Genomic DNA, 9,392 nt, shown 5'->3' with positions numbered 1-9,392 from the left:
ATGCAAATCTGGAAGGCATTCACAAGGAACCCATCTACTTCAAATATGTACCTTTTTACGATCTTTTAATGAAATGTTATAATTTAATTAAAACGTATTTTTATTGTAACCAATTAAAAATGTACACTTACGGGGCACCTGGGTGGCTCAGTGGGTTAAAGCCTCTGCCTTCGGCTTGGGTCGTGATCCCAGAGTCCTGTGATTGAGACCCAAGTCGGGCTCCCTGCTCAGCGGGGAGCTCGCTGCCCTTCCTCTCTATCTGCCTGCCTCTCTGCCTACTTGTGGTCTCTGTCTGTCAAATGAATAAATAAAATATTTAAAAAAAAAATGTACACTTACATGTGGTTAATGGCTTTTAATTCATACTTCCAAATCTGTATGTTGTCATTTCACTTCAAAGCCAAACACTATTAACAGCCTGATATTTATCTTTCAACTTTCTTTCTCCATGGTTATGCAAAATATATGGTGCATAAAGTTATGATTATTTCTTTTCATATGTGCTGAACATTACAGTTGATATAATTTATTTAAGTATTTTGCTACTATTAAACATTCATATCATGTATTGATTAAAACATATGTTTTTAATTTTAATAAACATTTTAAAAAAAAAGAAATTAGTGTATTTAGCACTTCATTGAACAAAAAAAATCAATAGAGAAAACTTTGGTGCAAAATATTCTCAGTGATCTGTTGGAGAACTGAGAACAGTCCTTCCTCCTTTCTCTCTTCCTTTCTGACCACTTAACATACACAATTTTAGTATAAGCTTTGGCTCTGAGAAGCAAGACAAAATAAAACAAAAAAGATTAGAAATTTCCAATATAGAAAGTATCTCTGATAAAATGAAAAGCTGAGCAGCTAGGCACAAGAAAGGAATGAAATGAAGCTTTTCTAGAGACTTTTGTACTGCACACTATAATACTTCTGTTTGTAATTAGCACATAGTTGATAAGAAGCTAAATGGTGACAGTGTCATGCTTAAGTGACATTGGTACATAGGTATTTTTTTCTGTACAAGGAAATAGAAATAGCTAAAAAAAAATAATGTTTAGCAGGGTTGACTTAGTAGCAGCAGGAATACTTTTGACTATATTAAAAAATGATCACCTGCACTCTAGGTGCACCGCTATAAGATCTTGGTTAATTTCATCGCCTCCCAGGCATACCTTAAGAATAAAACCACTGGCTCATAATTCTATTCTCTTCTACATTTCAGTACTCACCAGCCTTGCTCTAGTTAAAAAGTTGTCATTATTTTCACTCCATTTCATTTGTGTATCCAAGATGCTTCCTGACTCAGAGTTATCTCACAAGGTGTTTAAAATTGTTTTTGTCAGTGCTTGGTCTAGAAAGTTGTATAGGCTTTGATTTATCTGCTCCAACTCTATTGTACCATACACTCTTACTTCAAGAACATAGATTTAGTAGAACTTGAATTTTTTTAAAGAGCCTCTGGAGGGAACTCAGTTCTGCAAACACCTTGATTTTGGACAGCTGGCCTCCAGAACTTTGAGAGAACAAATTTCTGTTGTTTAAGGCCAACAGGTTTGTGGTAATTTGTTACCATACTCACAGAAATTAATATTTTACTTAAAATTTTAATTTATAAGAGTGGCTATCTGAACAGCTTATCTAAGCCAAGAGGTGGTAGGACAGCCGACTGAAAAACTTTTCACACAACCTGGAATAGAAAAAGGACATTTCCCAAAAGGAATTGGGGAAGTACTAAAAAAGCAGATGATGGAAGGATTCTGAGAAGAATAAATAAGCAAACAGAGAAAAGAGTTCTGCTGAATTCATTAAAATACAATTTGTAAGTTTCAATTATTAGCACTTGCAAAATTAATGTGATTTTAGATGTATCCTTCAGAAATATCTTATTCAAAGCATATTATTAAAACTGGCATTATAGCAAAATCTTTAATATCTGATCCATTTATTTGATTTATTTATTTATTTTTAAAAAGATTTAATTTATTTATTTGACACACACAGAGAGATCACAATTAGGCAGAGAGGCTGAGCAGAGAGCCTGATGCAGGACTCGATTCCAGTACCCTGAGATCATGACCTGAGCCGAAGGCAGAGGCTTCACCCACTGAGCCACCCAGGCACCTTGATCCATTTATTTTAAAAATAATAATTTGACATTACATTAAGAAATACTAAAAATACATTTCATTACTTTTAGTTGCGTAGTTTAATGAGGTCTCTTGTTACCAACTTGGTTACTTTACTCACCTTAAAGATTTGGCATCTTGACAATAAAAGGCTTATCAAGAGCAGCATTTTAATCTTACGACCACTAATTGCTGTTCAAGGCAATAATATTAATCTTTAAGGAAGTGTCAAACAATTTTTATTAGTTTTGTTGATTTTGATGTTTTTGTGTAGCTTAAAACCACAATTCTCTTGTCAGTTTCAAAAAAAGGTTAGTGATTGAATACAGTGATAATATTTCACATCTTTCCTTTTCCAAGCCTTTTCTCATAATACATACCAAAGTTAGTATCATTTGTATCTCCTGATTCAAGAAAATATATTTGAAAATAATATTAAGTGTTTCCTACACCTTGTAAATCAATTACCACTTACTCCTCATTTAATAACCATAGCTGGGGGCATGCAATAATATTATTTATGGTCATGGGTGGTATGGAAAACTTAGAGTATGTGTGTCTCAAAAATCTCACAAATTTTTCAGAATATTTTGGTTTTCCTTACTATATTAAGGACTTTCTTTTCTTTTTTTTCTTTTTTCAATATTTTATTTATTTATTTGACAGAGAGAGACACTGTGAGAGAGGGAAACAAGCAGGGGGAGTAGGAGAGAGACAAGCAGGCTTCCCGCCGAGGAGGGAGCCGGATGTGGGGCTTGATCGCAGGACCCTGAGATCATGACCTAAGCCAAAGGCAGATGCTTAATGACTGAGCCACCTAGGTACCCCAGGATGTTATTTTTCAATATACATTGAAGATTCTTCTAAGTATGCATTTTACCATTAAAAAAAAAGGAGTTCACATTTAAACATATATCAAAGTATAAGCCAAAAAAACTACAAAAGCCATTTTTTTCCCAAAACTCATGTTACATAAGTATTTAAAGCAATGAAACATAACCATGTGCATATAAACAAAATAATATTATAGACATTTGCACAATCAAAAATTATATAAAATATATTCAATAAGGAGATATACTTATTTATCAAAATACTACCTATACAATTTCAGCCAAACCATCAGGATTCATACATCTAAGCTAAAAGTAACTTTAAGTACACATAAATTTAAAATTATTCCCTTGCCTTTAAAGAAAATTGATGTTTCAAGGGACCTATATTTTGTTTGCACTATCATATACACAAGGAAGTGTTTCTATATTTAAGTTTATCATGAGAATTTTTTGAAAGCAAGACCTATTTTCCACTCTTCTAGTAAAGTCTGCTATAATTTTATAATAAATTTTTAAAGATCAAGTGTGATACCTCGTTAACAATAAGGTGTATATTCACTGATTTCCAACAATGGATTTATTGATTTCATTGAGATGATATTGAGGTTCCTACACTAGGTGAAACCCAGTACATACCCCTCTAGACACCCAACCTGCTTCAACCAGAAAAATATACAGTTTTATTTTATTTTTTTCTTTTTTTTTAAGATTTTATTTATTTCTTTGACAGAGAGAGAGACACTGTGAGAGAGGAAGCACAAGCAAGGGGTGTAGGAGAGGGAGAAGCAGACTTCCACTGAGCAGGGAGCCCAGTACAGGGCTCCATATCATGACCTGGGATCGTGGCCTGAGCCAAAGGCAGACACTTAACTACTGAGCCACCCAGGTGCCCCAAGTTTTACTTTCTTTCTATGATATTGACATAGCATTCATACTTTATTGGTAGTTTTTCTAAGATTTTTAAGGGAGCCTTGTGACTCAGTTATTAAGCATCTATCTTCAGCTCGGGTCATGATCCCATGATCCCCAGGTTTGAGCCCTGCATTGAACCCAGAATCCGGCTTCCTGCTCAGTGGGAAGCCTGCTTCTCCCTCTCCCACTTTCCCTGCTTGTGTTCCCTCTCTCGCTGTATTTCTTTCTGTCAAATAAGATTTTTATTGAAAAGTGTTTTGATTTAAAATTCTTAGGAAAATTAATCTAGAATTTTGAATTAGAATTTTGAATTTTGCTTATACTAAGAAATAAAACTTGAAAATAGAACTTCTATATTCTTTCAGTAAAGAAGGGGAAAACCTGAATTGAAATATAACACAGGTGTTATAAGCCTAGACCCCTAAAATGTATATTTATTTTTCAAACCTAAAAAAATAAGTAGTAATTGTATGTTGTTTAAAAAAGATCAAAGAGGGGCGCCTGGGTGGCTTAGTGGGTTAAAGCCTCTGCCTTCACTCAGGTCAATGGTCCCAGGGTCCTGGGATCAAGCCCGCATCTGGCTGTCTGCTCAGCAGGGAGCCTGCTTCCCCCCTCTCTCTGCCTGCCTCTCTGCCTACTTGTGATCTCTGTCTGTCAAATAAATAAATAAAATCTTTAAAAAAATAAAAAATAAATAAAAAAGACCAAGGAAATGAACTATATCTTTAAAGCTTACTGGAATGTAGGAGATACACTCATTAAAGAAAAGCTAAAATTTTATAGTTATTTTAGGTAGAAATGATAAAGGCATCAGTCCAGTAAGGTAACAGAACAGGAAGATATAATCCTTCATGCCACCAAACTGTTGAGAGATCAGAAAACATGTTGAAATGACTGCATCCAAAAAATTTAAACCAGGTTTCTCCCTTCCTTTTTTTTTTTTTTGCTCTCACTCTCTGTATTTCATATTTCATGTTGACATATGTCTAATTCATAACTTCCGCTTGGTTTATCAAAACTAAGTTTTCTACATTTTGCAGAAAATAGGACCACAAGTAGTTCTGTGGTTAAATCCATGCTCTTCCACTCTCTCATAATCAGAAAGGAGTTAGAAGCGTTCCTGCTAGCTGTGGTGAATGGGTGAAGGAATCTGGGGGAGTCTGATTGCTCTGACTTGTCCATCCTTGTATCACAAAGTTCAAAGGCTAGGATACTGTGATTGGTTCAGCTTGTGTCATTCACCCATTCTTGTGACTGGAGGTGAAAAATGGCCTTTGCTTCTCTAGGAAAGAGTGGAGTGGCAGAGACAAAAACATTTGGTAATTGTTATACTGAGTTTGTTATAATAAGTAAATCAAAACTACCTTTTATTGCGCTCCGGATGATCAATTGCTTGAGAATTTGACTTAATCAAAGGAGCAGAAAACTCCATCTATTGAATCTGTTTCTTTATTGACAGGAGAATTGCAAATGGAGTTTTTTTGTTTGTTTTAAGGATGCTGTTGGCAAAAGCTTTAGAGATGTTAATTCCCTTTGGCACAACTTTTAGAAACTTATTCTAATGTAATAATGTTAGGTAAATACATTTGTGTGTTTTGTTTTGTTTCGTTTTCCATTCTCTTAATACAGGATCACATAATGGTGTGTAAAACATTTTCTTCCCTGATTAGATATTTGAGTGTTAGATAACATCTATTTCCCCTAGGGCTCTCATGAGGCAAATTTTATTATGCGTTTCTTTGCCTTCTAAACCTTTTGTATAGCATTTATTTAACATTACTTGCTACTTTTTTTTTTTTTCCCCTAAAAGATGGGAGAAAACTCCTTTCACAGTAAAAAGAGCCAATCTGTCACCTTTTTACAGATTGAGGGCAGTATGAGAACGTTATTCCGATTAGTCTTCTAAAAACATCACTTTAAAAAAATCAGGTTCTTTAAAAAGTTATTTTTCTTTCACAAAGTACAAAGTAGGAATAGTACCCTCTACTGATTGCTAGGTTAACAGTTTTACTCACCTTATCTCCATTATCCTCTTAAGGACTAGATTTTTAAACAACTTTACTAGTATACCTGCTGTGTAAAGCCGTTTTCTTCTTTTGAATTTGATTGTGAAGGCATATCTTGAGTTTCAACACTGAACAATGGATACTTGATGGTGGGAGCAGATAATAGTGTCCTGGAAAGATTTTTTAAGGACTTGACTGTGTCTCTCTGAGTAGCCTTTAACCTAGCACCAGACAAGTAAGATTCAGGGATTAAAACAGATACAGTAAAGCATGGAAGGTAAGGTGAAATTATGTGTCACAAATGCATGCAGAAAATCAGTAAAACAAATGTGAATAAATCTACCTCTTCCATAGTTTTTGAAACTTACAATTTATTAAAACATTATCATAAGGATATATTTTATTTTTCTCAGCATATACATGTGTCATTCAGATAAACATGACTGGCAAATACTAGGATTATTGTCACTTTATGATCATGATTTAAGAGTCTGTTACCTCTAATTAGGTTGTGTTCACATTTTACAGATTTAGGATATTATTATTTTACTTACATTGAACCTATTAACGGCATGTCCAAAATTTCATCGTAAGAGTTTGGGTAATAAAGGGGTTTTTAGTGTAATGATCTTGATACTTATTTTTATAAGCCACATATTATACTGTCATATTTAATTTCATTATGAGCTTATTTTTGCTAAATTAACATGGTTATTGTTTGTTTGCTGGCTTATTGCTTTAAGGCAATTGAAAATGTGCCACTGTCCATTTAAAGGAAGGTGGGGATGGGGAAAGGGAAACACAGACATGATAAAAAGCCTTGAGGAAAAAAAAAAATAAGGGTAATAATTGGTTGGTTACTCCTGCATAATTCTCTTGAGGAAAACTTGTTGGCTTAAAAGCCAAGTTTACTGTTCTTTGGAATTTTTCATTTCCTTTGCCAATGTCCAATATAATTACAGAAAGACTATTGATTAATGACCACTACAAGTCCTACCTTTCCCAAACTTATTTATGAAAAACTTGGGCAACTATAGCCCCAAAACATTGAATCAGGGTAAGAAAATGCCCAAAAGTCTTCTAATCCTCCACTTCTCTTCTTATTAATAAAGCTTTATATGAATACAATGGTAAACTGACAGTGATTCAACTAAATTTTAAAGACCCACTTTCTCCACCTTTCCAAATACATTGTACTCCCTCTCCCATCACTACCTTCTCCGTGTTCACAATAGAACTTAGTGAATTTATTTCCTCACTATGGTGAGGAAATTCTGAAAGTTTCTGAAAGCTCTGGATTAATGAATTTGGGGTCTGACCAACTGTATTGATACATCAGGACAAAAAAAAATGTGGGATATTTTCCTAGCCATTTTAACACAGACTTAAAAGTTTTTGAAAACAGAACTGACTGAAAATTTAGACTATATTATGAAATCTCTTATTGCCGTCAAGTAAAAACAAAATAAGGTAGATTGGTATAGAAAACAACTCCAGGAATCAAGATTTTAAATTTTGATGAGCAAAATTAAGGGCCTGAGGAAGGAAAATAGATTTCATTCAGCCTAAGAAAATGAACTGTTCTGTGGATTTAAAAAGCAACTATGTTATTTTATATGAAATATATTATGATAATACAAATTTGGTGAGATTTTATGTGTATGAGAGAAGTGACAAAACAAGTTTCTTTGACTTTTGTTACCACAGATCTGCACAGATTTTCTTACTACCATAATTACTCAACCAGATGTTGAAATTCTTATTTTATAAACCTGCTTTTTGACTCAAGTTTCAGTAGTTGTTAAAAACGTCATAGGCCATTCTGATGAACAGCTAAATTTGAGAACAACAATAATATGCAGAAAGAAAACATGGCTATTATGATACAGCCTTTAATTTGTACTTTCTTATACTAACTACAAAACTTTTTTTTTAAAGATATTCATAAGATCTCCAAATACACAGGAGTTAATGTAATCTATTATATCAAAATTATCTCACACTATCATCATCATCGAATTATTTGTATAAAACAATATGAAACCACTGTAACCCCTGATAATTTTATTTTGTACATCAAAACATAATCTCATAAATTAAAAAGGTAAGATTAGAGTGTAAGAATGCAGAGTTAAAGTGAAGTGTTCTTGAGTTTTGTGAGAAATTTGTTACTACTCAAACACTGCTTGAAGTTTTGATTTAAATATTTTCCGAGAAATGCACACTTCTTCAATTCCCATGAAGTGAGTGTTAACAAGCTGAAAATTTACCCATATTTTGGAAAATAGAAGCCTCATCGTCCATGCACATTTTTAAAGTATATGATGTAAGTAAGTATTTATTGCTATCAGCTTTTCTCTTAGAATTGTTTTTGGGACATCTCAGAAATTTTGACATGTTACATTTCCATTTTTTTTTTAATCTCAAGGTATTTTTTAATTTGTCTGTTCATTTATTCTCTGACCCATTGATTTCTCAGTAGCTTATAATTTATTCTCTGCATACTTGTGAGTTGTCCAGTTTTCTTTGTGTTATTGGTTTTTAGTTCCATGTCATTGTGGGAAGAAAAGATACTTGATATAATCTCAGTCCTCTTAAATTTATTTAGACTTCTTCTGTTGTTTAACTTATGATCTATCTTGGAAAAGGATTCATGTGCACTTGACAACAGAATGTGTATTCTCTTGCTATTTTTAAGTCCATCTGGTCTGGCATGTCTTTTCAGGCCAAGTTTTCCGTATTCATTTTCTGTCTCGATAAACTCATTGCTGTATGTGGAGTACTAAAGTCCTCTAATACTATTTTATTGCCATCCAGTTCTTCCTTTAGGTCTGTAAATGTTTGCTTTATATATTTAGATGCTTCTAAGTTGAGTGCATAAATATTTATAAATGTTATACCTTCTTCTTGGATTGATCCCTGAAGTAGTTTTGGAATACAGGTGAGGTTTGGTGGGTGGGGTTCCGGAGTCAGTGACCAAGAAAGAATTCTTAAGATGTCTTTGGTGCGAAAAGGTGGTTTTATTAAAGCACTGGGACAGGACCTGTAGGCAGAAAGAGCTGCTTCACTGGGGTTGTGATAGGTGGCTGATTATATACCTGGGAGTTGGGGGTGATAAGGAAAAGAGAGGTTTCAAAGGGATTTTCATGTGTTAAAGAAGACTCACAGGTTGTTTTTCTGTCTAGCAAGGCATTAAGACTGTTGGGAGCTTCCTGGATGAATGTCATGCATACCCCACCCAGGAGTGGGGGTGGGCCATGGGAGGGTGGTTGCTGGGTGTCAGTCAGCTTGTACTTTGTGCTTAGCTAGACTTCTGCTCCCTCATCAACCCATTTATCATTATGTAATGCTCTTCTTGTCTCTCATAAAGTCTTTGTTTTAAACTGTATTTTGTCTAATATAATTATAGCTACTCCAATATCTTTTTTCTCCCTTCACTTTTTGTCTGTGAAATAAAAAAGAAAAGTCTCAAATAATCACCCTAACCTTATACTTCAAGGACCTAGAAAAAG

The sequence above is a fragment of the Enhydra lutris genome, unplaced genomic scaffold (genome assembly GCF_002288905.1).
Source record: "Enhydra lutris kenyoni isolate GAN:26980312 unplaced genomic scaffold, ASM228890v2 scaffoldscaffold21, whole genome shotgun sequence".
Classification (NCBI taxonomy): Eukaryota; Metazoa; Chordata; class Mammalia; order Carnivora; family Mustelidae; genus Enhydra; species Enhydra lutris.
Note: the sequence above shows the minus strand (reverse complement) of the source record.